The 9,863-nt window shown below is 33.2% G+C and overlaps 1 non-coding gene across 1 annotated transcript; it reads right to left on the bottom strand.

Annotated features, from left to right (window-relative positions):
• Positions 1 to 9,552: 9,552 nt before the first annotated feature.
• On the bottom strand, positions 9,553 to 9,659 carry LOC126025026 (U6 spliceosomal RNA). The gene has a single exon (XR_007501077.1). It is a non-coding gene; the product is annotated as a U6 spliceosomal RNA (small nuclear RNA).
• Between the last annotated feature and the right edge of the window lie 204 nt (positions 9,660 to 9,863).

Here is a 9,863-nt window from a genome sequence, read left to right as displayed (position 1 = left end):
TGTATTCCATACTTCCACCCTTTGCCCCCTGGACTGCTAGTGTAACTGGTCCCATTTGTATATAATTTGTTGTAGATTTTGTTTCTGTTGTCATTGACTTTGGATTTGATATTTAGGCCTGATCATTATTTATGCCCATTCGTTGTTCATGTGACTTCTTGCTCCTGGTACCATCTACTTTTCTTTTTTTTTTAACCTTAATGTATAAAAAAGAAAAAAAAGTGATTTAAGTTCTGTGGATCTGTTGGAAAAAAGAAATAAAAAGCAAAAACAGAAAACTCACCATACCAGCCTTTCTTTCTCTTCTTTCTTTCTCTTCTTTCTTTCTCTTCTTTCTTTCTTTCTTTCTTTCTTTCTTTCTTTCTTTCTTTCTTTCTTTCTTTCTTTCTTTCTTTCTTTCTTTCTTTCTTTCTTTCTTTCTTTCTTTCTTTCTTTCTTTCTTTCTCTCTTTCTTTCTTTCTTTCTCTTCTTTCTCTTTTTCTTTCTTTCTTTCTTTCTTTCTTTCTTTCTTTCTTTCTTTCTTTCTTTCTTTCTTTCTTTCTTTCTTTCTTTCTTTCTTTCTTTCTCTCTTTCTTTCTTTCTTTCTATTCTTTCTCTTTCTTTCTTTCTTTCTTTCTTTCTTTCTTTCTTTCTTTCTTTCTTTCTTTCTTTCTTTCTCTTTCTTTCTTTCTTTCTTTCTTTCTTTCTTTCTTTCTTTCTTTCTTTCTTTCTTTCTTTCTTTCTTTCTTTCTTTCTTTCTTTCTTTCTTTCTTTCTTTCTTTCTTTCTTTCTCTTTTTTTTTTTTGGTTCTTCGGGCCACACTCGTTTGATGCTCAGGGGTTATTCCTGGCTATGCCCTCAGAAATTGCCCCTGACTTGGGGGGCTATATGGGATGCTGGGGAATCAAACCATGGTCCTTTTCTGCTAGCACTTGCAAGGCAGACACCTTACCTCTAGTGCCACCTCGCTGGCCCCTTCTTTTCTTTTTCATGTTGTTCTTTAGTGGTTGTTGACTTTTTTTTTTGTGGCTGTTGTATATTCTGTCATTGCTTCTTTTTCATTTTTCCCTCTTTTCCCCCTTTTTTCTTCTTTTAAATTGGAAATTGGTTTTATTTATTTTTATTGAGAATTAGCAAATCATTCTGTCTCCATTTGCCTTCTTTAATTCTTCTCTTTGATCTCCCAATATTCATCTTTCTGCCTATCTTTCTCAGTGGCATCAACTTTCATAAATGTGGGAAACCACACAACGTTATGTGTTTTGAAGCTAAAATAATGAAAAATTGACGTTTTTCTTTCTAGATGTGATTCTAATAATTTTTTTTGAGAACCAAGATTTCATCATATATTTACTGACTGTATTTTTTATAAATGATACTGAAAACTTTATAAATTTTGGAAGCTACAGAAACAGATTCAAAATAAAATTTCTATTTAAACTATTAATTTTTTTGTTTGTTTCTGGGTCACAACAGACCCCAACAATGCTCAGTGTTTACTACTAACTGTGCACTCAGAAATCGCTTCTGGCAGGCTCAAGGACTATGTGGGATACCGGGGAGCAAACCCAGGTTGGACGTGTACAGGTAAATGTCCTACCCACTATGCTATCACTCCCACCCCAATTCCCAATTTAAGCTATCTTTAAAGAAAACTATCAAAGTATTAACACTATGCAAAGAAAAAATGGCTCAGTATTGGTTTATGAAAAACATGAAAATTATTGATAAAGAAGTAAAGAAGAAAGTGAAGTTGTGTCTAAATATATGGAACATCAATTATACCTTATATTATTAAAGGAGATAGTTGCTCAACTTCATCACTAGCAGCCTTTTTCCTCCAATTTCCTGTGGGCTAATTTTTTAACTGTAATAGACTGATGTTTTTCATGTTCTAATTTAAAATTTACCTTATTCTTTATGATTTGACTAAAATACTGTTTCTACTTTGGTTACCATTAAAAACTCATTTGAGCTAGAAGGAAAAATCAATATATATATATATATATATATATATCTGAATATCAGTGGAATACACACACACACACACACACACACACACACACATATATATATATATATATATATATATATATATATGTATTTTTTTAAGAAAATCCTTTACCTTTTGGCACAATGGGCTTGGAAGACACTGTTATTTGGGATTGGCTTTCCACTTATATTCTGGCTCAGTTTTTTTGTATCTCTACTCATAAATATAATATATATAAATATATGTATAAGTATATAAATGAGCCATACCTGTAATACTCAGAGTTTCTTGATGTACTTTGGAACAATTCTGGCAGGTCTGGGGAAAAACATGCAGTGCTGAGGATCAAGCCTTTTTTGGCTGTATGAAAATTAAACACCCTATCCATTGTACTGTCTCTTCATCCACTATATATATTCCTTTCCTAAATATCTTTTAGTTTTTTAAACTTTTATTTTCCCATTAAAATTAATTTAACTTATTCTTCTTTGAATTCTTTATATTAGAATACACTTATAGTACTTATTTAATAAAAGTTTTGTTAAGTGTGAGGATATCTCCATCTTTTCTTTGTCATATCTATCTAAAGTTTTAGAAGAATGTATGGCTATATTAAATATTTTGTAACTAAAATAACTGATTTTTTTCTTCCTTATGTAGGAAGACTAAATTTGGGCTTTTAAAACTGGACAAATTGAAATCTATCCAACAGATACTATAGAAGCACACACAGTGGGGGATAGTATGAGGAGTCAGAGTATTGTATGAGGAGTCAGAGTATTGTGTTTTTGGACCAAGGGAATAGTACAATGGGTATGGTGCTGGCCTTCTATGCACTGACCTAGGTTCAATACCTACCAGACTGAATGATCTCCATTTCCTTCCAGGAGAGATCTCTGAGCATAGATCCAAGAAATTTTTTTAAAAAAAATGAAAATTATTTGAAGATATTTATTGAATTTATTGAATATAGTTATGTAAGTAGTCAGTGACAAAGAGATTTTTTAATAATATATTTTTATTTTAAACATAGTGGCTTACATATCATTGACAATAATATTTTAGGTACATGTTAACATAAAATCAGGGGAATTCCCATCATCGAGTTGTCCTCCCTCCACCTCTGTTCCCATCCTGCCTCCTATAACCTCCTCCTTCACCACTGGGGCTGCTAGCATGAGTGGTCCTCTCTGTGCCTAGCTTACTACTTAGTGATCTTACACCTATTTGGTCTTGGTACCTCCCTTATATCCCTCTCTAATTGGGAGGCGGGACTAGATAGTTTAAGTTATGTGGTTTTGTTTGAAGAAAGGAAAAGTGATAAACTGGGGTAAAATTTAAAAATGTCAAAAATGGGCAGAGTTCAGGCTCTCATAATCAGTTTGAGAGACAAAGGGGAAAGAGAAGTTGAAACACCACAACAGTACAAAAAAGTGTCAAATAAAATATCTAGTGAGCGCTCCAACAATAAAGATAAGCACCACTTAAATAAAAGCCATGGCTTGAGATGAAAAACATGGCACAGCGCATAAAGGAAGAAGAGAAAAGAAGAAAAAAAACTTAAAAAAATAAATAAAAATGGAGACAACAGCTTCAATATCCACACCAAAACAAAAAATTCTACAAAAACTAGATAAGTAAATATATAAAAAATTATAATAAAATAAAAAATGTTTTGTGCTTTTTGACTTTTTTTTTCCCTTCTGCACAGGCACAGTAAATTTTGGGGTCATTCGAAAAGGAGTTCCCTTGGCCTAAGATATACAGGGCTTCTCCACCCTTGAAGTATATTGTCATGGGATTAACTATAGACTTCTTTCAGGTTCATTTACTCTCCCCCTTGGTGCTTTTGTGGTGTATGGAAGACTTCTGCTCCTTCCTGAGTGATAAAGTCAGATCTCTGTATCTAGAGATCTCAGTATCTGCACAGGTCAAAGAGTAGAACTTATTATGAAGATGATGAAGTCTTTCTTTGTGGTTCGGGAAGTTCTGTTCCCTCAGTGTCATTTTAATCCGTCTTCTGTGGTTTGTGATCTTGGTCTTTGCTCTGATTTTAGGATGGAGCGTGGGGTAGCCTCTTTCATTATGTTATCAGAAGACCCATTCAGTTGCTATTGTCTTAGACCTCTGGAATTAGAGATCATGGTTGTTGTGCAGGTCGTAGCTCACACCCTAGACTAGGGCTTTTTTTTTTTTTGGTCTCAGGATACATACTGCCCAGTCCTGGTTCTATCAACCAGCCATCTTTAGATCACGATCTTGGCTTTTGCACAGACCAAAGGGTGACAAGTCTTCTGATTTTGTCTTATCGTTAGCTGGTGAGGTAGGATAACCTGCTCTTAGGTCAAGTTGTTCTCAATTTCCTCGTTGTCAGGATATCATATTAGAGCTGTCACTTGTTGGTCCCAGATGGGATTTGTTTCCTGTAGCTGTTGTGAAGAACTGTGTTGTTTCTATGTCTCGGATCCAGGATTCAAGGCTGGACGGTTGGTGTCTAATGACCTGGGTCTAAGTTGGGTCCACGCGACATATTTTCAAGGTGGGAGATGCCCCTGTATTGTAAACAAGTATGAGTTCTTATCCCTAGTAGATAGGAGCTCATTTTTATATATAAGATTTCCCCCTTTTTTAGTGTACCTTTACAGGGAAAAATGGTGCTACATTATATTGCCGGTGCATTTGGGGGTGGAGAGAGAAGAAAACAAAACCAGTCACACCCCCCATAAAAGATAAAATTGAAATAAAAATATATGAGCTGACATATATATATATATGTATATATATATATATATATATAAAGATAAAAGACTTTAAAAAATGAAATAAAAAATAAAGGAACAAAGTGATGCAAGAGACTACCTTACATTTGGAGCAAAGCAGTTAAAGAGGTAGTGTAATACAGGACTTCTACTTATGATGGAAATGTAGGTTTCCCTATTGTCTTTTGAAATTTTCTTGTAGTGTGTGGGTTCCCGGGCGCCCTTTCATCACCACACCCTGACCTTCTTGAGATTGGCAAACGATTTGCTGCAGGGAGGTCTTGGGAAGAGTTCTTGCATTGGGGATCCTTTTAGAGCTAAGTGAGATATTTTTTAATGAAAATATCACAAATTTGTCTCGTTAATCATTAATGATTTACATGGAAAATGATGACCTGCATGGTAGAACAATAAACGAATCATGACATTTAGATCTGGGCTTTTGAAAAGTTTTCATTATACTTTAACAGTTCATATATATTTAACAGCTCGTATATTAATCTATAGCAGGTAGTATTGAGAAATTAATTGAAAATAGCTGTTGTTACAGGCCTCCAGTCCTGGCTACCCATTATCTCTAGATAGCTGTTTTTAAGGAGAAAAGTTGAACAAGATTTGACATAAACCTTTTTATTTAAAAAATAAGAGAAATGGGGCCAGAGAGAGAGTACAGCGGTGTTTGCCTTGCAAACAGCCAGTCCAGGACCTAAGGTGGTTGGTTCAAATCCCGGCGTCCCATATAGTCCCCGTGCCTGCCAGGAGCTATTTCTGAGCAGATAGCGAGGAGTAGACCTTGAGCACCACCAGGTGTGGCCAAAAACCAATAAATAAATAAATAAATAAATAAATAAATAAATAAATAAAAGCCCTAAAAAATAAGAGAAAGATTAAGGTTTTAACATTTTTATTGTAACAAACTGATACATGCTAAGAATAATAAGTTCAAATACTAAAATATTGTTTGATCATAATTTGAATTTTTTTGATAAAGTTAAGATGTATGAAACTAGAAATAAGTATGAATATTAATAAACATATTTTCTCATTTCTCTGTTAGGTAACATGTCTCTAATTTTATTTTTTATAATTTTTTTTCTTGTAATATAAGATTACTTTAAGCTAAAAGAACAGACAGAAAGAGAGATGACATATTGGACAAGGGTTTACTTAGAATAAGTACTGAACAGATGTAAAGCAATAAATATCTTCATATGTCTCTACATATCAAGAGACAGGATTATTCCTATTTAGATCTACTTTGTCCCCAAATAAAATGTGTATTGTTTTCCTTCACATAGAGTTTTAATAAAATATTATAACACTGTGATTTTCCAAGCTGTTCATAACACAGTCACTTCAGGCATTAAGTGTTCAAACTACCAGTGTCCCCAATTTAACCAGTGTCCCCAATTTTCCATTCACTACCCTAGCCTGTCCCCCTGCAAGCAAAAACAAATTTACCTCATATGTTTGTTACAACAAATGACAAATGAAATTATTATAACTTATATCAACAAAAATTAATTTGAATAATTGATGTTACTAAAGTCAATATCTAAAGATTTCCTGAGCTGTGGTTGGTGCTGGTCCAGCCTTCTGTGCTACACTTTAGGCTCACTGAGCATGGTAGATCTATGCAGATTTTCCATCACATTTCCTATGATACTACTGAGCCAACACTACTAGGACATTTGAGGTTTGGGATCCATAGATCAGAAACAAATTTGATACCTTGGCAGTTTAGTAAGGTTATTTTATGAAACTGGCCTTATCTGTTGGAAGTATAGCTGTGGTGCTACGTTGCTCATGCAGAAAGAGGACTCTGTCCACACCCTTTCTGAGAATGCCACAGAGGAATCAGCCAAGACCGGACTACACAACTATTATTTTCTTTTGGTGCTTGCTTGAAGAGCTGGGCCATTTTTTCTGCCAAAAAGTTGGGAGGTGTGAACCCACATAGATTTTTTTTTTAGTAGACCTCTGCTAAGAGCATTATTAGCTATAGTTAAAATTAAATAATGAGTAAGATATTTTAATCTGTTCATTTTATGTTTTATAGATTTTTTTAAAGCTGAAAATATTTGGGCAATATTGGGACTTTTCAGCCACCTTAATATCATACTATGATGACTTAGTTTTTAATTTTTCTGTTATTATCTTTTTTCTGGCTCATGTAAAGACATGTGAATCTATACTGTATTGTTTTAACCATGGGTCAGTATTTATACTGTTTTAATAAACAATATTCCACAGGACTCTATTTTTTAAATGTCCTCAATCAGAAATATCTTAAATATTCATCCATGATTTAGCTATTTAATTTGTTTACATTCATATACTTCTGTTTTAAAAACCATAATTGTCTTGGTTCTAGAGTAGCACAGCAGGTATGTGCTTGCCTTACTTGCAGCCTACCCTGGTTTGATTTAGACCCCAGATGGTCCCCTAAAGCCTTGCCAAGAGTGGTCACTGAACTCAGAGCCAGGAATGAGTTTTGACTACATCTGGATATAGCCCCAAAACCATAAAAACAAACCAAAAAAATTATTTTTGTTTGGCATCTCGTTCTATTCTTGTTAATAGTAAAGCTATCTTATTAGTACTTCTAAGGAGCATAATGTATTATTTTATCTAATAACAAAGTCTTGGATTCTGTTGTTAAAATAGATTTTATAACTCCATTTCATATAAGTTTTGATTTGTTTGCTGCTCACTGTTTAAGCTGAGGTTTTCTTTTAGACTTTGTGTAGTTTTAATTGTTAGTATCATTTTCAGACTTTAAGGACTGATGATTGTGTTACCGAGCAGAGAAATTTGGCTGTCACCTGAATTTGGTGATTACTCACAATTTTGAGTGTCAATAGCTAGCCAGGCCACTGACTATCCATTTGGCCCTTGTATCTGAATGTACTATCCTCATTTGGGTTTACATGTGAAGGAAAATTTTCTATGGAAAATAGCTAACAACACAACTAAAATCTGCTCCCTAATTAATCACTTTTGGAACTAAACATGAACTCTCCATTCCTGTGTGTCCTGGCATGATATTTCGAACTAATTTCATGGCAACAGAATGCTTAGGGCCTGTATTGGATTGAGATTTACTCTACACATTTGTTTTGCTCTAAACATATATAATTGATGTTACTTATCAAACTGCATTCTTAGATGTATTAATATTTGATTGTTGTTTTCTTTTATTTTGCATCCATACTCAGCAATGCTCAGGGTTTACTCATTGGCTCTGCACTCAGGAATTATTCTTTCCAGGGTCCAGTGCTTCTCAAATAGTGGAACGAGCCCTCCAGGAGGGGAGTGAGGCTCCGTAAAGGTGGGCGCGTTTGACCTCGGCAAACACTGTCATAACAAGCTAAGCCCCGTGTTTATGTCTCTGTATGTCTCTGGAGCTGAAAGTTGCTGTGTCCTGCTTCAAACCCCTCATCGAAAAGCTATGCATTGCAAAACGTGCTCATTGTAGCCATTAATCCAGACATCACCTCTGATTTAAAAATCAGCTCAAATTATGCTATATATGTTTTTGTTTTGTACTTTAAAGTTTTTTTTAATAAAGATACTATTTATAGTCTCGCAGGGGGGGCGGCGAAAAATGTTTTCTTCTTCCTAAGGGGGTATGACAGAAAATAATTGAGAAGCACTGTGCCAGGCTCAGAGGAACACAGAGATACCAGTTATTAAATCAGGTCAGGAGCGTGCAAGGGAAATACGTTTCCTACAGTTCTACTGTTCTGACCCCAGATTTGTTAATATTTACTGAGATAGCATTATTTCTTTACAGATGTTTTGCTTTTTTATACACTTTATTTTGCAGTTATATTAAACATTGAAAATTCTAGAAAGATAATATAATCTTCATTTTACTTTTTTTTCAGACTCAATTTTATCTTTCTTTTTTTACATGCTTTAAAAACTCTGAAACGTTGTTTACATAATTTTTTCTGACTTTCTCACATCTTACCTCAGTTTATTATGTCTCATAGAAATTGAATGTCTCATAAGAAATTTAATAAATTAATATTTAAAATGTACATTGATACAGAATTCATTTAGCCTATTATATAATTCAGTTTTTATCTTCCCATTAACATTTTTATATTTTTTATAATTCTATTTCAAATCACTTAATGTAGTCATATTCTTCATTTTTTAAAACCTTTCTTTAATCTAGTTTAAATTCTTCGTCTTTTCATTAAACTTATGACATTGCCATTATGAAAACAATATAAAACTTACGTTATTTCACAATTCCGGTTAAAATGTTTATAAATTTGGTTAGATATTTAAGCAAATTGAAAATGTTCCTGAAAGTAATAATATGTTTTTTACAAAGTACATTTTTTATAATCTGAGAAGTAGAAAAATGACATTATTTTCCTTATTAGTGAAGTGCTATTTATATTCTCCAAAACAAAGTTCTTGTTTCCTCTCTTATGAAATAATCTGTATAAAACCAGTCAAAACACTATCTGTATGTAGAAAGTTCGTTATTTCTCCTACATTAACTGTATACTGCTTATTCAATATTGAATATTGTCTTCTATTAACTAAAAGTTTGTATAACTAAAGTAGTGGCTCTCTAATTTGATATTTCTTGTATATCTAGTAGTTCATATGCTGATTTTATGCTACAATTAAAAAATCTTGCTATATCTTGTATTTTAATTTTATTCAGTAAGTTAATTACTTATTTTGGTATCATTTTTTTTTCTCTAGAGTGTACCTATCTTGGACTATTTAAAGGGGACATTTCTAAGTGTTCGATATGTAAATCATTCATATTCTTTTTTTGAGTATTCATTTTTTTTAAATATGGAACGCTTCACGAATTTGCGTGTCATCCTTGCGCAGGGGCCATGCTAATCTTCTCTGTATCGTTCCAATTTTAGTATATGTGCTGCCGAAGCGAGCACGTATTCATTTATTTTTATATTTACTTTTTAATGTAACAAGAAGTTTCATGTTTTACCCTCTATTTTCTGTTCAATAAATATGAAAATATTTATTTCTGCTCATGCCTTACAGTGAAGAAATTGTTATTAGATGCCAGTATTTGAGCAGTAGTTACCATCCAGAATGTCTATTAATTTTAATAAATTTCTTTGGACAGTGAAAGC

This window comes from Suncus etruscus, chromosome 12 (genome assembly GCF_024139225.1).
Source record: "Suncus etruscus isolate mSunEtr1 chromosome 12, mSunEtr1.pri.cur, whole genome shotgun sequence".
NCBI classification, from domain to species: domain Eukaryota; kingdom Metazoa; phylum Chordata; class Mammalia; order Eulipotyphla; family Soricidae; genus Suncus; species Suncus etruscus.
Note: the sequence above shows the minus strand (reverse complement) of the source record. Positions and strands in the feature narration are given on the sequence as shown.